This window comes from Oncorhynchus gorbuscha, linkage group LG10 (assembly GCF_021184085.1).
Source record: "Oncorhynchus gorbuscha isolate QuinsamMale2020 ecotype Even-year linkage group LG10, OgorEven_v1.0, whole genome shotgun sequence".
NCBI classification, from domain to species: Eukaryota; Metazoa; Chordata; class Actinopteri; order Salmoniformes; family Salmonidae; genus Oncorhynchus; species Oncorhynchus gorbuscha.
The window spans coordinates 72,263,451-72,286,665 of NC_060182.1; the positions used below are offsets into that span (position 1 = coordinate 72,263,451).

At 41.9% G+C, this 23,215-nt stretch overlaps 1 pseudogene; it reads left to right on the forward strand.

The window, feature by feature from the left end:
• Nucleotides 1–23,215, forward strand: part of LOC124046498 — a 50,262-nt pseudogene that overhangs the window by 14,714 nt on the left and 12,333 nt on the right.

Here is a 23,215-nt window from a genome sequence, read left to right on the forward strand (position 1 = left end):
GACGGCACATCTCAGGGGTTTTCTCTTCATCCTGGATATTCAAATTCTCTACACAAACCCCTCTTAAGCCTGGCACAGTTTTATTAGGTTTTAGTGTATTGCAGTGTGGATATTTGGTTTACCATTGTGTGTATTGATTAAGAGCGTGTGGTTTTCCTGGGAGCCCCTGGGAGGCTGGTTAAAGAGCTGCTCAATGGGAGCAGACACAGTGATTTATTAGTGTGCTGGAGGAAAAACTGCCTTCTGAGATAAAGCAGATCTCCCATCACATTGGAATTCCCCGCCAGCCTCCCAGAGGGTCAGGAGCTGCTAGACTGTGTGTGTGTCTTTGTTGGTTTTGGGGAGATGGGGTTGTTGATGGTTACATAATCTTTAGTTTTGTATCAAACATTGTTTTGCTATAGGCAATATAAATTACGTGATGTATTATGGCAATTTCATGGTAACGGAATTACGCTTTGACTCAGTTTATTCACTTTAAAATGTATGCTATTTTTACTTTATTTTTCTTATTATATATGTTTTTTGTGCTTTTTACCCTTTTTATCCCCAATTTCGTGATATTCAATTGGTAGTTACAGTCTTGTCCCATTGCTGCAACTCCCATACGAACTCGGTAGAGGCCAAGGTCGAGAGCCTTGTGCCTGCTTAACCCGGAAGCCAGCAGGCACCAATGTGTCAGAGGAAACACCGTACAACTGCCGACTGTGTCAGCATGCATGGACCCGGCCCGCCACAGGAGTCGCTAGAGCGCGATGGGACAAGGACATTCCGGCCGGCCAAACCCACCCCTAACCGGATAATGCTGGGCCAATTGTGCGTTGCCTCATGGGTCTCCCATTCGCTGCATAATTATTCTCCTGATGTTTCACAAGTTTGGACATCACAGTACAGTAGAGTACAGTACAGCATAGATTACTTTTCTTTTCTTTCTACTTTTCTTCACTGTATTGTATTGGACTGTAGTCTACTGTGCTCTACTCACTGTACAGTACTGTACTGTACTGTGCTATTCAAACTTGTGAATCATACACTACCAGTCAAAAGTTTAAGAACACCGTTCTCATTCAAGGGTTTTTCTTTATTTTGACTATTTGCTACATTGTAGAATAATAGCAGATGGCTACTTTTAATAATTTGTTTAACGCGTTTTTGCTTACTACTGATTCCATATGTGTTATTTCATAGTTTTGATGTATTCACTATTATTCTACATTGTAGAAAATAGTACAAATACAGAAAAACCCTTGAATGAGTAGGTGTTCTAAAACTTTTGACCGATAATGTACATCTATGTTAGGTTCGGATGTGGCCCGGTCCGTTTGTGGAAGTTAACATAACGGCCAACGTGGACTGACCAAATTTAAACTACTTTTCAATGTCCATGGACGCCCAGTGTTGGCCGGTACTCAGTGAGTGTAGATGCTGGTTACAGTAAATGGAAAGAAAGGTGGCACCTGGGTAGGTGTCAGTAAGACCTGGGAGAGGTGACATTAACTTAAGAGTAAGAGCGAGAGGCAGAGAGAGGGAGGGGGGAGGAGAAGGGGAAAGGGAGAGGGAGGGTTTTTCCATCAGACAACAGAAAGACAAATAAAACCGTTATGAACTGAAAATAACAGTATGCAAGTGGAAGGGAGGACAGTAGCAGGTGAACCAACTGTGGTTTATCACTGGTTTATCACTATTATCACTATTATGATTTCCCATTGTAGCTATTTCAGTTGCAGTAATTCTGTTACAGATTTTTTGGTTCACGAGTTTCAACCACCTTATACTTGATAAACGATAAAATCACTATAAATAATTGGTACATTTACCATTACTTAAAAACTTATTTGGGCTGAGATCCCGCTAACGGGATCGATATGACAACAGCCAGTGAAAGTGCAGGGCGCCAAATTCAAAACAACAGAAATCTCATAATTAATATTCCTCAAACATAGAACGTAGTATTTTACACCATTTTAAAAAGATACACCTCTTGTTAATCACTCCACAGTGTCCGATTTCAAAAAGGCTTTACAGCAAAAGCAAACCAAATGATTATATTAGGTCAGAGCCAAGTCACAGAAAAACACAGCCATTTTTTCCAGCCAAAGAGAGAAGTCACAAAAAGCAGAAATATAGATAAAATGAATCACTAACCTTTGATCATCTTCATCAGATGACACTCATAGGACATCATGTTACACAATACATGTATGTTTTGTTCGATAAAGTGCATATTTATATCCATAAATCGGAGTTTACATTGGCGCGTTACGTTCAGTAGTTCCAAAACATCCAGTGATTTTGCAGAGAGCCACATCAATTTACAGAAATACTCATAATAAACATTGCTAAAAGATACAATTGTTATGCATGGAATGTTAGATCCACTTCTCCTTAATGCAACCGCTGTGTCAGATTTTTTAAAAACTTTATGGAAAAAGCAAACCATGCTATAATCTGAGTACAGCACTCAGAGACCAAAACAACCCAAACAGATATCCGCCATGTTGGAGTCAACAGAAGTCAGAAATAGCATTATAGATATTCACTTATCTTTGATGACCTTCATCAGAATGCACACCCAGGAATCCCAGTTCCACAAGAAATGTTTGTTTTGTTCAATAAAGTCCATAATTTATGTCCAAATACCTCCTTTTGTTAGCGCGTTCAGTTCACAAATCAAAATTCATGACGCACGCTCACTAGGAGCAGACGAAAAGTCAAAAAGTTCCGTTACAGTCCGTTGAAACATGTCAAACGAAGTATAGAATCAATCTTTAGGATGTTTTTAACATAAATCTTCATTAATGTTCCAACCGGAGAATTCCTCTTTCTGTAGAAATGCAATGGAACAGAGCTCGCTCTCACGTGAACGAGAGTGGTCAGCTCATGGCTCTCTGCCAGAGCCCTGACTCATTCCCCTCTCATTCACCCCCACTTCATAGTAGAAGCATCAAATAAGGTTCTAAAGACTGTTGACATCTAGTGGAAGCCTTAGGAAGTGCAGTATGACAAATATCCCACTGTGTATTCGATAGGCCAAGAGTTGAAAAACTACAAACCTCAGATTTCACACTTCCTGGTTGGATTTTTTCTCAGGTTTTTGCCTGCCATATGACTTCTGTTATACTTACATCACTCAATCAGTTTTAGAAACTTCAGAGTGTTTTCTATCCAAATATACTATATATATAATATGCATATCTTAGCTTCTGGGACTGAGGAGCAGGCAGTTTACTCTGGGCACCTTATTCATCCAAGCTACTCAATACTGCCCCCAGCCATAAGAAGTTAAACTTTCATTATCCTCCCTTCTCTTGCAGAAAGTTAACAACTTCCCCAAAATGAAATATAAGTGTTTATATTAGTTGGCAGGGGTGTTTACGTTAACATAAACCCAAGCTTTTATTTATGTTGAATTTTTAAGATGGAAAATTGTGTAAAAGTGTATCTATGCATTTCCCCCCCCCAAAATATAGACTCTTAAAGGCAGGATTAGGCGGCCGCCTTCGGCGGCAGATGGACGAGGGCGACATTTTCTGAGCTAAACTGTCCAAGACACACCTCCAACAACAACACATACAACCTCACAATTCTGGCCAAAAACAATTACAATTTCTCTCAACCAGTGGCATATGGTTTTTTAGGTGAGCGATGATGCCGGCCTGTGATAATCAGTCCCACTTTATCGAAAGCAGGGGCGCAAAATATTTTGCTTGTTCATTCCCAGCACGCCTCTTCAGGTGCTGTTGAAGAGATTCATCGCTGTGGCGCTCCACCAACGTTCCGTCAAAAAAATAATCTAACATAAATCATGCAGCAGGTATAGGATATGGTAAAAAGAGTATGTGGCCTTTTTGTAGCCTAAAAGATCAAATGTTTGAATGTAGTGAGATGGATGCTTTTTACATTATTCAGGTTTCTCCGATCAAATAGCCTAACCTAAATGGTGCTTAATCAAATAAAAAATGTGCTGTCATGTTAACAAACAGTATATCCTAAAAACAGGATAGGTCCAAGTAAAATGGACAATATGGAAGGGACAATCACAACTTTTGTCCAGAAGTTTCACCCCATTGTCATGATCAGCTAAAATAAAATACTTCTGCATAGTTAAATAAAAAATATATTTAAACACATTGTGAATAGGCTCACGGTAACTCCTGATAAAGTTGGATAGCTGATATTCAGAGCTTAAATGGCCAAATTGATTAGTCATGGGAATCAGGGTTGATAAAGCCAATGCAGTGACCTGTTTTACAAACGGTGGGCTTACCACATGGATGGGCATTCATGAAATTCCATTGGGGCCAACATGGTAGGCTATACCCCAGTAAGCACGAGCTGACTTCTTTTTTTTGTTCCTGTCTGGATATGACATCTTTTGTTGGTGTTTTACAAACAGCAAAGGATTTCCACATAGTTGGGCATTTGTTGGGGTTCGTTCCTCCTTGTACCTTGTCAATCATTGGTGAAATTAGCATTATGACAATATCTTTAATTAAATCATTCAAAACCTTTATTAATGCAATTGCAGACAATCAGGAACATAGCACGCATGTTTCCGAGTAAGTTCTGAATCAAAGCTAAGGTCCCATGTTATTTTATCAACCCCGAAGTGATGTCACTGCCTACGTCATTATCTTTTATTCATTAGACCAAAACCATGCATACACAGCTATATAAACAAGGCTTTTAGTGTGTTATCTAAAAGCTTAGCAGTAAATGTCCAAGTTGATTTATAGTGGAATGTCTGACAAGTCTTATCTCCTACACTCCCCTGCAGAGTTCTGTCTCAGTCACACATTTCTCAGAGGGGTCTCTTTTATAAGAGGCAGAGAGAGAGAGAGAGAGAGAGAGAAATAGAAACAACTGTGGAACCATATTAAAACCTCATAATGTGTATATATATATATATATTGTTAATCTGTAGTCTAGGACCCTATAAATGTAAAGAGGTCTTATAACCCCTCCCCTTCTATTAATACAACATAAGCATAAGCATAATCAATTATTCTAATACATCCATCATTTAGTACATCCCCAATCATGACCCCTAGGTAAACTCCTGACACATTCATAAATTACTTTTGAACTTTAATTCAGAAGCAAAAATTAGCTTGATTTCAACATCCAGAAAATACATATTTTCATCGTCTGGAAAATACGTATTCTTCAATGTCCGGAAAAGATGCCTCTTCAACATTCTTGAAAATATGTATTTTAAACATACGGAAAATATATTTTCACCTTTCATTCAGAACCTTAATTTAATCGTAACTCAAAGTCTGGAAAATACATATTTTAGTCATCTTTTCAATGTCATTTTGCTTACTGGGGGACTATTGTAGTTTTGTGAGGGGGCTGCATCTTTTGGTCTCACCTAGGGTGGCAGAACGGCAAGGACCGGCCATGCTTCACATATTGGTGCTAATTGGTCCTTTTCGATGGAAATTCCCATTTATCGTTTGAAAACTGACAGCAGCAGACCAGTAGCAGACCACTGTGACTTGTACTTGCCAACAGACATAAAGACTTGCAGATGGTTTACTTCATATTTCAGATAATAATAATAATAATATATGCCATTTAGCAGACGCTTTTATCCAAAGCGACTTACAATCATGTGTGCATACATTCTACGTATGGGTGGTCCCGGGAATCGAACCCACTACCCTGGCGTTACAAGCGCCATGCTCTACCAACTGAGATCTCGAACTGCTGTCAACCACAGTTCAAAGTAGGGTTTGGGTCCAGGTTTGGTCAATGGAGGAGCTACAGTGCCTAGTGAACACACCTCTTGCACAGTTGTCATTTTGCTGCCTTAAAATTACATCTAAAAAGGGTTTAAATTACATTTTTTCCCTCCATATGTACACAACCTGCTCCACATTTTCAAAGTGAAAGAAAATGATAGAAATGCTTGAAATGAATAGTAATGTCTTCACACCCCAGAGTTAATACTTGGTGGAAGCACCTTTGTCAGCAATTACAGCTGTAAATCATTTTGAATTAGATTCTACCAACTTTGCACAACTCTTAGCAACATATACAATGTTGTCAGAAAGTATTCAGACCCCTTAACTTTTTCCATATTTTGTTACGTTACAGCCTTATTCTAAAATTGATTCAATTGTTTTTTCCCTAATCAATCTACACATATACCCCATAAGGAGAAAGCAAAAACTGTTTTTTTTTTAGAATTGTGTGATTCGTTTCAGGAAACTAGGCATATGTCACGGGGTCACTACTTCACAGGAGAGTCATTTGAACGTAACCTTTCTTTTAAAATCAAAATGTGTTTTTTGGCAGAAATGCCTTCTGGAACATGTGAACTTACTTGCATGTGACTTAATAACAGACTTGTATGCCATCTGTAAATACGAATCAAATTGTTAAATTACGAGACTGGTTGGTTTAGCCACAGAAAACGACAGCAACCTTTCCGCTAGCCATGATTGGCTGAGATAATGAGTGGGCTGGACATGCCGAGAGATGAGTTCGGATTGGTCTGCCATGAAGCACGCTTCTGTCTATTTGAGCTGGTCAGTATGTGTAGGTAATCCTGTCTAACGCGGCTTTAATTTTTTTTATTGTGTAGTAGAACTGCATTGGTTTCTCAAATGATTGCCTCGCCTGGTTCACCAACTACTTCTCTGATAGAGTTCAGAGTGTCAAATCGGAGAGTCTGCTGTCCGGACCTCTGGCAGTCTCTATGGGGGTGCCACGGGGTTCAATTCTTGGACGGACTCTCTTCTCTGTATACATCAATGAGGTCGCTCTTGCTGCTGGTGAGTCTCTGATCCACCTCTACGCAGACGACACCATTCTGTATACTTCTGGCCCTTCTTTGGACACTGTGTTAACAACCCTCCGGGCAAGCTTCAATGCCATACAACTCTCCTTCCGTGGCCTCCAATTGCTCTTAAATACAAGTAAAACTAAATGCATGCTCTTCAACCGATCGCTACCTGCACCTGCCCGCCTGTCCAACATCACTACTCTGGACAGCTCTGACTTAGAATACGTGGACAACTACAAATACTTAGGTGTCTGGTTAGACTGTAAACTCTCCTTCCAGACCCATATCAAACATCTCCAATCCAAAGTTAAATCTACGGTTGGCTTCCTATTTTGCAACAAAGCATCCTTCACCCATGCTACCAAACATACCCTTGTAAAACTGACCATCCTACCAATCCTCGACTTTGGCAATGTCATTTACAAAATAGCCTCCAATACCCTACTCAACAAATTGGATGCAGTCTATCACAGTGCAATCCGTTTTGTCACCAAAGCCCCATATACTACCCACCATTGCGACCTGTACGCTCTCGTTGGCTGGCCCTCGCTTCATACTCGTTGCCAAACCCACTGGCTCCATGTCATCTACAAGACCCTGCTAGGTAAAGTCCCCCCTTATCTCAGCTTGCTGGTCACCATAGCATCTCCCACCTGTAGCACACGCTCCAGCAGGTATATCTCTCTAGTCACCCCCAAAACCAATTCTTTCTTTGGCCGACTCTCCTTCCAGTTCTCTGCAGCCAAAGACTGGAACGAACTACAAAAATCTCTGAAACTGGAAACACTTATCTCCCTCACTAGCTTTAAGCACCAACTGTCAGAGCAGCTTACAGATTACTGCACCTGTACATAGCCCACCTATAATTTAGCCCAAACAACTACCTCTTTCCCTACTGTATTTAATTAATTAATTAATTTTGCTCCTTTGCACCCCATTATTTTTATTTCTAGTTTGCACATTCTTCCATTGCAAATCTACCATTCCAGTGTTTTACTTGCTATATTGGGTTTACTTTGCCACCATGGCCTTTTTTTGCCTTTACCTCCCTTATCTCACCTCATTTGCTCACATCGTATATAGACTTGTTTATACTGTATTTTATACTGTTTTACTCCATGTGTAACTCTGTGTCGTTGTATGTGTCGAACTGCTTTGCTTGATCTTGGCCAGGTCGCAATTGTAAATAAGAACTTGTTCTCAACTTGCCTACCTGGTTAAATAAAGGTGAAATAAATAAATAAAATAAATAGTGTTGCTCTCCACTTTCTGGAGGACCGAGTTTTTAAATCAGTGGAATTAGAGTATGATAGCTAAGGACATGGAGAAAACACCGGTCTCCAAATTACATCTTCAAACTAAGGGCAACCATGGTATTCGTGACAGGGAGAGGCGTCCATTCATAATGTATATGGGTAAGTTAGGACTGAGACTGAGCTAGCTATATTTTCAGATATTACAAATTGTTATTTATTTATTTAAAAAAACAATTTTTTCCCCTTTTTTCTCCCCAATTTCATGGTGTCCAATTGTTGTAGTAGCTACTATCTTGTCTCATCGCTACAACTCCCGTACAGACTCGGGAGAGACAAAGGTTGAAAGTCATGCATCCTCCGATACACAACCCAACCTAGCCGCACTTCTTCTTAACACAGCGCGCATCCAACCCGGAAGCCAGCCGCACCAATGTGTCAGAGGAAACACCGTGCAACCTTGGTTAGCGCACACTGCGCCCGGCCCGCCACAGGAGTTGCTGGTGCGCGATGAGACAAGGACATCCCTACCGGCCGGACGACGCTAGGCCAATTGTGCGTCGCCCCATGGACCTCCCGGTCGCGGCCGGTTACAACAGAGACTGGTCGCGAACCCAGAGTCTCTGATAGTACAGTGCCCTTAACCACTGCTCCACACGGGAGGCCACACATTTCTAATTTTGACAAAGTCATTTCAAGTTAAAGTGTACTGTTAGCTAGCTTGCAAACGTTAGCTAGCTGGCTCACTAGCTAACGTTACATGTATGGTCTTATTATTCGTATCTCAGAGCCATTTGCTTTGCTAGTTATAGCCTAATGTTAGCAAGCTAACATTTAACCTGGTTGGTTAGCTACCTGTAGATTCATGCAGGGTAGTAACGTCATGAGTTGGGATCATGGTTCATTGTTTACCTAGCTAGCTAGTTACATGTCGGTTCTCTCACATTAGCCAGTTATTTATTTATTTATTAAAATAAATATGAAATGAGCAAAGCCCAGGTAAAAAGTTGAAAACTTGCCTCAGTCTTCTGAATAACTAACCCTGGATGAGAGTTTTTATTTTTCAGTGGGACAATTACACAAATCCTTAAATGATTCCCAACCAAATGTACTGAGCTTCAGCAATTTTGAGTTGTGCAGAGTTGGTAGTCTTTTATTCAAATTTATTTTCAGCTTTAATTGCTGACAAATGTGCTTCCACAAAGTAGTAACTTTGGGGGTGTGAAGACATGCGCAATCAAGCAATCCTTGTTTTTTATTTATTTAAAAAAATATTTTTTTCTCTTTCACTTTGAAAATGTGGAGCAGATCATAGCTCTGTAGGGAAAATAACTTATTGAATCCCTTTTTAGATTTTGTTTGAAGGCAGTGAAATGTGACAACTGTGCGAAGGGTCTGTAGACTCATTAGGCACTGTATGTCTAACAGATCGAGTGAGGTTGGTTGCAGGGGCAACTTGGGGCTAATGCTGAGGCTGGGGTTGCAGAGAGGGGTTGAGCTGGGGTTTGTATGGGGCTTTTGGTTGAAAAGAGGTGGGCTGGACAGGGCTGGTTCCCCACAAAGATCGCCATACATCTGTATTGCATTTATTGCCTGCGCTAGTCGACATTTTGTGAGGGGCAGGAAGAGAAAGTGCCCGAGATGAAAATATAACATATAATAATTTTATTCTTCATATTAGCCTTTGCACATATATAGCACATATAGGGAGTGTTATACAAGAATAAGTTAATGATTTGATTTTCAAAAGGAATCTTCATCCTCTATCTGAAAAATACATATCTGTTATTTTTAAACTTCTTACGGCTGAGATTGATTGATATGACAACAGCCAGTGAAAGTGCAGGGCGCCAAATTCAAACAACAGAAATCTCATAATTAAAATTCATCAAACATACAAGTATTTTACACCATTTTAAAGATAAACTTGTTGTTAATCCCACCACAGTGTCCGATTTCAAAAAGGCTTTACGACAAAAGCACACCATCTGATTATGTTAGATCAGTACCTAAAAACAGCCATTTTTCCAGCCAAAGAGAGGAGTCACAAAAAGCAGAAATATAGATAAAATGAATCACTAACCTTTGATGAGCTTCATCAGATGACACGCATAGGACTTCATGTTACACAATACATGTATGTTTTGTTCGATAAAGTTCATATTTATATCCAAAGATCTCAGTTTACATTGGCAGTAATGTTTTGCTTCCAAAAATTTTGCAATTTACAGAAATACTCATCATAAATGTTGATGAAAATACAATTGTTATGCATGGAACTTTATATATACTTCTCTTTAATGCAAACACTGTGTCAGATTTCAAAAAAGCTTTACCGAAAAAGCACACCATGCAATAATCTGAGTACAGCACTCAGACACAAAAACAAGCCATACAGATATCTGCCATGTTGTGGAGTCAACAGAAGTCAGAAAGAGCATTATAAATATTCACTTACCTTTGATGATCTTCATCAGGATTGCACTCCCAGGAATCCCAGTTCCACAATAAATGTTTGTTTTGTTTGATAAAGTCCATCATTTATGTCCAAATACCTCCTTTTTGTTCGCGCCTGTAGTTCACAAATCCAAATTCGCGACGCGCAGGCCAGACGAAAAGTTTTAAAAATCCATTACAGTTCGTAGAAACATGTCTAACGATGTATAGAATCAATCTTTAGGATGTTTTTAACATAAATCTTCAATAATATTTCAACCGGAAAATTCCTTTGTCTTTAGAAATACAATGGAACGCAGCTACCTCTCATGGGAGCGCGCCTGAATGAGCTCATGGCCTTCTGGCAGACCTCTTACTCAATCAGCTCTCATTCTCTCCTCCTTCACAGTAGAAGCATCAAGTTCTAAAGACTGTTGACATCTAGTGGAAGCCTTAGGAAGGTCAATCGGACCAAATTTACACAGTATCTTGGGTAGGCAAAGAGTTGAAAAACTACAAACCTCAGATTTCCCACGTCCTGGTTGGATTTTCTTCTCAGTTGTTTGCCTGCCATGTGAGTTATGTTATACTCACAGACATCTTTCAAACATTTTTAGAAACTTCAGAATGTTTTCTATCAAAATCTACTACTAAAATGCATATCTTAGCTTCTGGGCCTGAGTAGCAGGCAGTTTACTCTGGGTACCTTATTCATCCAAGCTACTCATACTGCCCCCAAGCCATAAGAAGTTAACAATGGGGGGTTGAGATCAGTCGAAGTAACAGGATGTATGGTTATGCATTGACTAATACAATTCAAACAGACCAATTTCATCAGGCCTTGATCCCCATGGCACGTTACTCAGTAACAGAGTTACTCAAAACAATACAATGGGTAACTCTCCTGCTCCCTCTCTTTTCCCCCTCTCAGGCATGGCAGGCTGGGATTGGGTGTCTAAAGAGGCTCAGGACCTGAGAGAGAGAGCCGACGGCTGAGGAACTAAGCACTTCTCCTGGGCAGAATGAAGATGCAGGAGGCGAGGTCCCCAAACAACAAGTGAAGAAGAGTGACGATGGGTGCTAATGCATCCAGCTACCCGCACTCATGCTCCCCTCGTACAGGGGGGAACACACAGACACAACAGACCTTCATAGGTAAGTTTGAATGTTCTTACTTTACTGTAATAGTGTATGTATTTACCTTTATTTAACTAGGCAAGTCAGTTAAGAACAAATTCTTATTTTCAATGACAGCCTAGGAACAGTAGGTTAACTGCCTTGTTCAGAACAACAGATTTGTACCTTGTTAGTTCAAGGATTTGAACTTGCAACCTTTCAGTTACTAGTCCAACGCTTTAACCACTAGGCTACCCTGCCGCCCCAACTTTGTTTCTTCAAAGTCCTCAGTGGGACATATCATCAGTGTCCACAACAGACCCTCATGGCAAGGATATGTCACCTTGATTGGGGAGAACGGGCTCGTGACAATGACTGTATCGGAATCTGTGGAATGGTATCAGATACATCAATCACATGGTTTCCAGGTGTTTGATGCCATTCCATTTGCGTCGTTCCGGCCATTATTATAGGCTGTTCTCCCCTCAGCAGCCTTCACTGCGATACAGGAATGTGCAAGTCATTGTGGAGGGTGGTTGGTTGGAGTTTATCTTTTCAGTTCCAGCAACTGATTTAGGCTCTAGTTTTTACAAACTGAGTTCTGTCAGTCAACTTTTTTTTCTTGACTTATGAAGTTGAAGTCATCTGTGTCTGGTTTGTTGGAAGTGTACAAGCTGCATTCTATCAGTTTTATTTGCTCTGGCGGCTCTCGCAGAGAACTGCTCAGTCATCCACCGCTGCTTCTATGTTCATTTCCATGTCAGACTCCAAGCATCAATCCCTCATTCATTTTCTAGGCCTTATTGATGGCCATTTATGAGTGGCTGCTTATGAATTTACTCAGATTTTATAGGCTTTTTGAGATAGTTTTGGATTCAATCAATGTCTGCGTAAGGAAAACCCCAGGCTTTTATATTCATTTTCCTGTTGCGCCTTTCTTGTCCGTAGTCCTAGAGACATACAGTAGGTCCAAGCTAATGGAGATTTGAGATTTGAGTTGAAAGCCCTGTAGATTTCAGAAATAAACTGATGTTGTTTCCAGTTCTAAGGATTGTTGGTTGTAAGCTGAAGTCGCTGCTGTGCATGCGTAGATGGAGGTTGATTCACAGTATTAGAATGACTACTATGTGGGTCACTGTGATGGATGATCAGGGAAGGAAGGCCATAGAGAGACTTTTCTATTTGGCAGTGTTGCCTCTGACGCAAGGGTCTCCTGTCTCCAGCCAAACATCACTGCTATTAGGGGTAGTTCATTTGTGTATGGCTGGACAAGTGTATTGCATAAGACTACATAGGAGGGGGGACTTTCCTACCCCCAGACTGACAATCCAAAACGTTATTGTCCTCCAATTCCATCCATGCCTTAATCAAAGTCAGCTTTATTGATGCTTGTGGTGACATCTGATGGAATTTTGATAATAATGACCTGTTCCTTGACCCAGACAGTTGAATTATCTGTGAAAAGAGACTGGGGCACTAGATCAAGGGAGTGCCAAGCACGCTATGGGGGAGTTAGAGGAGAGTGTCTAGACTGCCAGGTCAAATGACCAGCCTAGGAGGAAATACCGCTTGGGTTTCATATGGTCATGATTTCAGAATTGAACAGGCAAACTGGATAATATCAAGCCCGAGGAATTGACTGCATTTATAAAACGGCTGTGGAAAAACAAGATACGTGTATGATATTAATAAAATCCTGACATGACTTCTTTCCCATTTCAAAAATCAACCACAACATTTGAGCCAGCTGACCTCTGTGTTATGTTATGTGTTGCAGGGACGTCGTCATACTCCCAGCAGGGCTATGGCTTGGAGTCCAAGCTGTACAGCCTGGATCAGGGTCACGACAAGCCCCATGACAGGAAGAAGAAGAGCCTGGGCCTGGCCACCCTCAAGAGGAAGTTCATCAAGCGCCGTAAGTCCAGCCGCTCTGCCGACCATGCCCGCTTGATGCGGGAGCTCCTGTCGGGGTGGGATGTGCGTGATGCCAACGCCCTGGTGGAGGAGTACGAGGGCACATCCTCCCTCAAGGAGCTGAGCTTCCATGCCAGCCTGGCGCGGGCCGAGGCACCCAGCCTGCAGCGTGACCTGTCTGCCCTCTACCAGCACAAGTACTGCACTGACTTGGACCTCATCTTCCAGGACACCTGTTTCCCCGCCCACCGCGCTGTGCTGGCTGCCCGCTGTCCCTTCTTCAAGACCCTGCTGTCCTCCTCCCCGGGGTACGGTGCCGAGGTCCTCATGGACATAGAGACGGCAGGCATCGACGTGCCCATGTTCTCCTCACTGCTGCACTACCTGTACACGGGGGAGTTTGGGGTGGGCGGGGCGGAGGACACCAGGCTGCAGAACGTGGACGTGCTGGTGCAGCTGAGCGAGGAGTTTGGCACGCCCAACTCCCTGGAGGCAGACATGAGAGGTCTGTTTGACTACATGTGTTACTATGATGCCCTGCTCAGCTTCTCCTCCGACGCGGAGTTGGTGGAGGCTTACAGTAGTGGGGGAGCTGGAGGGGGCGTGGCCATAGGGGGCGGTGGGGGGCTGGGCTCCACAGATGAGAACCTGAGGGCCCACAAGGCCGTGCTCTCGGCCCGCTCACCCTTTTTCCGGAACCTTCTGCAGCGGCGCATCCGCACGGGGGAGGAGATGACTGAGCGCACACTCCAGACACCCACGCGCATTGTGCTGGATGAGTCCATCATCCCGCGAAAGTACGTGCGAGTAATCCTGCACTGCATGTATACAGACATGGTGGAGCTAGGGCTGGTGATGAGGGGGAGCCCCTCGGCCGGGAGCCTGGGGGAAGTGCAGGTCCTGGTTGCCGGGGGCAGGGGAGGAGCCAGCACCTGCACTGAGGAGGCCATGGAGCTCTACCACATCGCCCTCTTCCTTGAGTTCAGCATGCTGGCACAAGGTAAGCTACGGTATCAACCATGAATGAATGGTTCTCAGTAGAGAGCTGGTGTTTACATTCAACCTGGCGGTACATGTTGAGGTCATCCCAGATCCCCTTATAATCTGTCCAGTATATGAGGATGAATGGTAGTCTGGGAGGCTGCCTGTAACAGCCAGTGAGAATATACTTTGATGCTTTATATCCTTTTAAATCTGGGCTGGGTTATGAATTTGAATGTCAATCTGTCATGCTAGGAGTGTTATTTTAATGGCATGGGTGTCCATGTGATATTGCCCTTAGCTCTGTGACAGTATGGGTCTAACTGGGGATGGATATCCTCATATAACTGCATCTCTGAAATCTTATCATAGGTTAGCAGGACAGGAGTGTGAGCCAACATCAAGGCTTTAATGTAGACTGGGTATTGGCACAACTGAAAAAGCTATCTCAATTGATCCATCCATGCCCATCCATCCCCAAGGTTGGGAAATACTTTTGGTGGAGGGCTGCACAGATTGTTTTGGGGGACCGATTTGTTCATCAAAAACAATTTGCAGGCCATTATCATTTCAACGTATTTCTATCTAGTTTTAGATGTTTAAGAGTGGCCTGGAGTGTTTTTTAACCCCAAATAATAATTTACAAAAAGATATACCGTAAAACTTAAATCAATAGCCCAGGTGTTTATTTGCTTCAATCACTGAACACAACATTAGAGACAGGCTTCTATTTGAGCCAGGTGCCTATTTTCTTAATGCACACAGCTTTTGCTCATTTGTATAGTTCATTGTTTCCTTCCAGCATTTGCTTCCAGCCTTTTAATTAATGTGTTGATTTCCTGCACTAATTTATCATTTATACACACTGTCCTGTTTATTTTTGTCTCAGTATGTCTCTGTTTCCAGATAATTATTATTCTGTCACGAAAAAATTTAAATAATTATTCTCCTCTTTGACTGTGCATGTTTGGCAGTTCTTATTTTCACCACTAGAGGGTAATCAGACAATTTCTGGGGGTCTGTTAGTGGTGCTTGAGACAGCTGTTTGTTCACCCACACCCGCAATTGCTAATAACTCATCCGCAACCGCCCCACTATATATGAAAAAAATTAAAATCTGAGGCCTGCCACCGAACCTAACCCGCTAATATAAAAAGTGAAAGATTTTTTGACGGGGGTGCAATTTTTTTACGCCTGATTTTAAGGACCGTCCAAACCAAGGACGATAACTATAACATAACGGTCACTATAACGAATAAGAAAATAAAATGTGTTCAAATTCAAGTGAACAGGATCCTTCAGACTACAACGATAACGAGAGTATCGTTTGGATCACTTTCAGAGTGATTTGTATTTTTTCGCTGTCCCTTAGACTAAAATATTGACAACCGATCAAAAACGCGTTCTATTGAAGCGGTCTAGGTGCGTAAGGCTGCTCAGAGAGGAGAGAAGGCAGAGCGCACGCTAAGCTTGCCTGAAAAACTGGGCATGTGTGAGCATATTGGTTGGCCACATTAATTATAGTACAACTTGGGAGAAGGATGTGCCTTTCTGTACCTTAGCTGTCGAGAAAATACCCATTACTGATCCAAGTGGTTGCCTAATCAGGCCAGAACTAGATTATTATTATTCAGAATGAAACATGCATTCAAAACTCAGGGATTTTTAGCAGATATTGAAAGGGCATATTCACTGTAGTTTACAACCTAGAATATAATTATTTATAAAGATGCATTATTGCATTGTGTTGTTATAGCCTAGGTGTGATCATTTTCTTATCCCTAAAAAGTTTAATCAATTGGGGAGACTTCCGAGCTGCGTGCCTGCAGGGACTGGGAGCGCAGCCTAGGGAGCACACTATCCTAAGCTACCTGTCATTTCATAATCTGATGTAAAAATATCTATTTCAATGTGTAAATCCATTGGGTATAGGCTATTCACTGCAGTATTATGCCTAATATTTAGCTAATGAATGATGGGTTGCATACACTTCTAACTTATGCTGCACATCTCTATCAACGGCAGGGTAGCCTAGTGGTTAGAGTGTTGGACTAGTAACCGGAAGGCCGTCATTGAAAATAACAATTTGTTCTTAACTGACTTGCCTAGTTAAATAAAGGTACAATTTATAAAATAAAAACTGGGCAAAACTGGTTGAATTGACATTACCAAGTCATTTCAACCAAAACAGTGTGATAACATTAAATCAATGTGGGAAATTGTTTGGATTTGCAAAACATTATCAACATAAGGGCATTTTGTTTCACATTTTTACACCTAACTTTGAACTTAAATCCAATGACAAGGTGACTTTTTATTTCATTATTTTATTCACATTAGTTGAACTGACGTCTGTGCCTAGTGGGTCGTCTGTCTTCACAGTTCTCTTTGCGCAATTACGCACCTGACCTCTCCACTGCTTCTCAGCTACAGCTATTCCTCCTAACACTTGGAGTCCCAGGAAAAGCTAGACTACAATAGCTTGTTGTACATTTAATTCAAGCAGTTTATTTACTACTAGCCTATCAAGGAGAGATTTCAGCTTGCTGAATGTAAAATAGGAGAGTTTTAAAGGAGAGAGAGCGCACTATGGTGTGATCAAAGTACACCACATGAGTGGCCTGCTAATGTACCTTTCTGGAACATGTAAACTGTCGAGAATAGAACTAAACTGGTCCATATGGTTGCATAATCAGGCCTAGGCTGTATGCAGTTTTCTTTTGTCAAGAAGCATTCAAAACAGGACATTTGAGCAGTTATTCAAATGAGCCTAAATCATTGCAGTTTACAGCCCTAGACAATAATTGTGCACTACCTTGATAACTATAATACTTTCCTCATTGCAGTGTGTTGTTGTAGCCTAGGTAGAATAATGTTATTGTCTCAACGTAGGCCTAATCAATAGTGGAGCTTTGCGTGCCCGACTGCTGCCTGGAAGAATGTACACATCTACCATTTCATAATTGAACTTTTCTTGCACTTTGACAGGAAACTATTTATATCTACACTATTTAGCTAATGAGGAGCCTAATAATAGGGGGGCGGCAGGTAGCCTAGTGATTAGAGCGTCAGACTGGTGACCAAAAGGTTGCAAGATCAAATCCCCCAGCTGACAAGGTAAACATCTGTCATCCTGCCCCTGAACAAGGCAGTTAACCTGTTCCTCAAATGTCATTGAAATTTAGAATTTGTTCTTAACTGACTTGCCTAGTAAAATAAATAATTACAATTATCTAGCTAATATTTAGCTTCTTACTTCAGCTACACATATCCAGCTGTTCCTGTGCATAATAGGCTACGCAAGCCACTCCACTATTCCTTTTCATGTGAAATCTCAGAAAAAGCATTAGGCTGCAAAAAGCTATAGGACATTTATTTTGAGCTTTTTTTATATATATAGTAGGCTTAATAGCATTTTCATGGAGAGGCTCTTGCCTCTTGCCTCTTGCCTCTTGCCTCTTGCTAATTGCCTCTTGCCTCTTGCCTCTTGCTAATTGCCTCTTGCCTCTTGCTAATTGCCTCTTGCTAATTGCCTCTTGCCTCTTGCCTCTTGCCTCTTGCTAATTGCCTCTTGCCTCTTGCCTCTTGCTAATTGCCTCTTGCCTCTTGCCTCTTGCCTCTTGCTAATTGCTGAATGTAAAATAGGCCAAAGGAACTGTCAGGGAAAGTTATGGAGAAAGAGTGCATTTGTGTGATCACTTTGGCCAGTGATCATAACATTGTTGCGCTGATGCATTACAAATGGTTCTGGTCGTTGGTGTGGACGGTCCTTCAGATAGGTTTCTGTTCTATCAGTCCTGACATTTTGGCAGGCTATTTGTTAGTCTGTAATTGTCTGTAATTAGATACATGCAGCTTCTCCTCTGTCATTATCTGTTGCCCTAGAAGACTAAATAAACCTGTACTCACCAGAATAATGCCATAAATTATAGAATGAAGGCTTTAATCCAGTTGACATCTGTAAAGTTGTCTCTGTCATCTCTGCTTCTTTCACGGAGCAAAGACGTTTATGGACCGTGGAGAAATGCAATTACAAAAAAAGACTGGAAAGATTTTCTGTTCAAAATGTCCAAATGACATCAGTTTGAGTCGTTGTAAGGAAATAGAAAGCTGTGAAAACTGATCAGATTTCAGTTTGGCTTGGATGACTATTTTATGTGGTAGAAATACAATCAGCTTGTATGATTCTGATAAAGATTAGCACCCCCACAGATGGTATCTAACTGCACTATTCACATTCTCTTAAGATGCTGAAAGAAAGAAATCATATTTCTCCACTCCTGCACCCAAGTCAAAATTGACCTACATCTGGTTTATAATTTTACTGCAAGAAATGCTTAATTGTGTAGGAGTTAATATTACTGCTATGTGATAGGTTAAAGACCGACAGTCAGTGTCCAGATTTCATTTCCATTTAACCCATCTGAACAGTAGGCTACAGTTCCCTTGACGTGCCATAGGCTTATTTGAAGTCTCGTCTTGTGACTGTGGAATTTGTATAGCGCCTCATAATCGTCACACATAACATAGCGCCTGATAATCATCACCTATAACACAGCTGGCACTACTATCATCCTCTTTTACCAAATCTTTACCAAACATTACTTTCCTGGCCATCCCTTCTCTTTATTTTCAACTCTCCATTTTGCAGATTTTCTCTTATTAAACTTCGACATTGCCCCTGTGTATCGACTTTTTCTGCCCGTTCCCAAAAGCACTTGACGATTGGCGTGTAGGCTATTTGGCATGCGTACAGTTAGGTCTTAAAGCTTAGGCTTATACACTAATGAAAGATAATGAAAGAAAACCATTAATGTAGCCTATAGATTGCACAAGAATGATACATTTATGGATTTTGTAAGGTATTGTTTTCTTTTATTCAACCCGCCCACCCACCACCCACCTGCCCTTCATCCACACAATATTTCATGACCCTAAACCCCCCACACCGCGGATATAACCATGGGGACTGCGAGTCAAACTAAGGTCTGTACTCTGAAGATGTTGACTGTTTTTATGCTTGCCAGTTAGCTAGTTTTTCTCAGCTGTGGATAATGGATAACAGTTTCCTACTGGCGAAAACACTCAACCTCATAAAATAATGAATGATAATTCATGGTAGCCTCGTAAACAATTAATTTAGATATGCCGTTTATTTGAAACTGGCATTTATTTGATGAAATGTGTTTGAACTTGTTATCAGTATAAAAGACACCTGTCCACAACCTCAAACAGTCACACTCCAAACTCCACTATGACCAAGACCAAAGAGCTGTCAAAGGACACCAGAAACAAAATTGTAGACCTGCACCAGGCTGGGAAGACTGAATCTGCAATAGGTAAGCAGCTTGGTTTGAAGAAATCAACTGTGGGAGAAATTATTAGGAAATGGAAGACATACAAGACCACTGATAATCTCCCTCGATCTGGGTCTCCACGCAAGATCTCACCCCGTGGGGTCAAAATGATCACAAGAACCACACGGTTCTGAGACCAAACATGGGGGGACCTAGTGAATAACCTGCAGAGAGCTGGGACCAAAGTAACAAAGCCTACCATCAGTAACACACTACGCCGCCAGGGACTCAAATCCTGCAGTGCCAGACGTGTCCCCCTGCTTAAGCCAGTACATGTCCAGGCCCGTCTGAAGTTTGCTAGAGAGCATTTGGATGATCCAGAAGAAGATTGGGAGAATGTCATATGGTCAGATGAAACCAAAATATAACTTTTTGGTAAAAACTCAACTCGTCATGTTTGGAGGACAAAGAATGCTGAGTTGCATCCAAAGAACACCATACCCACTGTGAAGCATGGGGGTGGAAACATCATGCTTTGGGGCTGTTTTTCTACAAAAGGACAAGGACGACTGATCCGTGTAAAGGAAAGAATGAATGGGGCCATGTATCGTGAGATTTTGAGTGAAAACCTCCTTCCATCAGCAAGGGCATTGAAGATGAAATGTGGCTGGGTCTTTCAGCATGACAATGATCCCAAACACACCGCCCGGGCAATGAAGGAGTGGCTTCGTAAGAAGCATTTCAAGGTCCTGGAGTGGCCTAGCCAGTCTCCAGATCTCAACCCCATAGAAAATCTTTGGAGGGAGTTGAAAGTCCGTGTTGCCCAGCAACAGCCCCAAAACATCACTGCTCTAGAGGAGATCTGCATGGAGGAATGGGCCAAAATACCAGCAACAGTGTGTGAAAACCTTGTGAAGACTTACAGAAAACGTTTGACCTCTGCCAACAAAGGGTATATAACAAAGTATTGAGATTAACTTTTGTTATTGACCAAATACTTATTTTCCACCATAATTTGCAAATAAATTCATTAAAAATCCTACAATGCGATTTTCTGGATTTTTTTCCCCCTCATTTTGTCTGTCATAGTTGAAGTGTACCTATGATGAAAATTACAGGCTTCTCTCATCTTTTTAAGTGGGAGAACTGGCACAATTGGTGGCTGACTAAATACTTTTTTGCCCCACTGTATATATACACTACATGTGGACACCTGCTCGTCGAACATCTCATTCCAAAACTATGGGCATAAATATGGAGTTGGTTCCCCTTTGCTGCGATAACATCCTCCACTCTTCTGAGAAGGCTTTCCACATAAGTTGGAACATTTCTGTGGGGACTTGCTTCCGTTCAGCCACATGAGCATTAGTGAGGTTGGGCAATTAGATCTGGCTCGCTGTTTGCATTCCAATTCATACCAAAGGTGTTCGATGGGGTTGTGATCAGGGCTCTGTGCAGGCCAGTCAAGTTCTTCCACCGATCTCGACAAACTATTTCTATATGGACCTTGCTTTGTACACGGGGGCATTGTTATGCTAAAACAGAAAAGGGCCTTCCCCAAACTGTTGCCACAAAGTTGGAAACACAGAATCATCTAGAATGTCATTGAATGACATTGTATGGCATCTGCCAAACCCAGATTTGTCCGTTGGCGTGCCAGATGTTGAAGTGTGATTCATCACTCCAGAGAACGCATTTCTACTGCTCCAGAGTTCAATGGCAGCGAGCTTTACACCACTCCAGCCGACGCTTTTCATTGCGCATGGTAATCTTAGGCTTGTGTGCAGCTGCTCAGCCATGGAAACCCATTTCATGAAGCACCCGACAAACAGTGTTTGTGCTGACGCTGCTTCCAGAGGTAGTTTGGAACTCGGTAGTGAGTGTTGCAATCGAGGACAGACTATTTTTACACGGCAGACCCGTTCTGTGAGCTTGTGTGGCCTACCACTTTGTAGCTGAGCCGTTGTTTCTACTTCACAATAGCAGCCCTTACAGTTGACCGGGGCAGTTTTAGCATGTCAGATTTTTGACAAACTGACTTGTTGGAAAGTTGGCATCCTATGACAGTGCCACGTTGAAAGTTACTGAGCTCCTCAGTAAGGCCATTCTACTGCCAATGTTTGTCTATGGAGATTGCATGGCTGTGTGCTCAAATTTAAACACCTGTCAGAAACAGGTGTGGCTGAAATAGCCGAATCAACTACTTTGAAGGGGTGTCCACATACGTTTGTATATATAGTGTTCTTATTTTTTTTTCTCAAACCTCCCGTGGGCCAGATTGAATGGGCTCGTGGCCCAGATCCAGAGCCGTATGTTCCCCACCCCTACTATAATTCCTATGGCTGTATTCTCCATATATCCTCATCTCAAATTCCCTGCTTGTTTTGGTAAAGTTTTTGTCATTTGCAGATGTTAGGCTAGTTTAAATGGGAAAAAAACAGGACTGTTTCTCTGCCCTCCCTCCCAGTAACAGATTGCTTCTAGGCAGGGGGTTGTAGAGGTCTCCAGTGACAGACAGTCTTATTGATACACAGCTCTGCTGAGCAGAGAGCCAGCCAGCACTGCTGTCAGGGCTCCATCACTCCTTTATTTATCACAAGACAGCTGCCCTCTCTCCTTTGCTCTCCCTCTCTCTGGCTGCTGTCACTCTCAGCACTCTGAGTTGACCCCCAGAGTTCCCTAGAATGTCAGATGGAGACGAAAGCGGAGCTGTTGTCAGTTTATTACCATCACCTCCCATTGCAATGAGAGATGGTGTTTTAAACCTGAGGGGGGGTTGCTCTCTTCATGACTGTGAGGTTCAGTTGAATATAAATGTACTAAGTCACACATGGGAGGTATGTTGTTTCTCACCTCCGCTAGGCAGCGGTCATGATGATGTGTGGTGTTCTGCTAACAGAGACCCCTCACGCCTTTCTCTGAGAGCTGAGTGACAGGTTGAATTATTTGAAAAACCTGCCTCTCCGTCAAAATACACCTTGAAATATCGATATATAGAGAACTGAGGGTGAAAAGATTCAATTTGCCCATCTGTCTTCAACAGCTACATTCCATCTCTCTTGGAGATCGGTGTGGTTTTGACTATATTACAGATTCAGTAGTAAAGTCCCTGATTATGGCCATTGCCCACCCACTCCATCACACAGGCACAGGGATTAGTGTATTGTGAAAGTGGCCTCTGTCACACTACAGTCACTAGCAGCATCACAGACAGGAAACGATGTACTACTGGGCCGTAGAGAGGATTAAAACCTCAACTGTCAGACAACAAACACAAAATGTTAATAACAATAACATTTTAATTCTAAAACGTTTCATGTAAATCTCAAAGTGTAGGGTTTCCTCACGAAACTAGAAAAAAATACCATGATTGTCACATTCTGACCTTTATTTTCTTTGTTTTGTATTTATTTAGTATGGTCAGG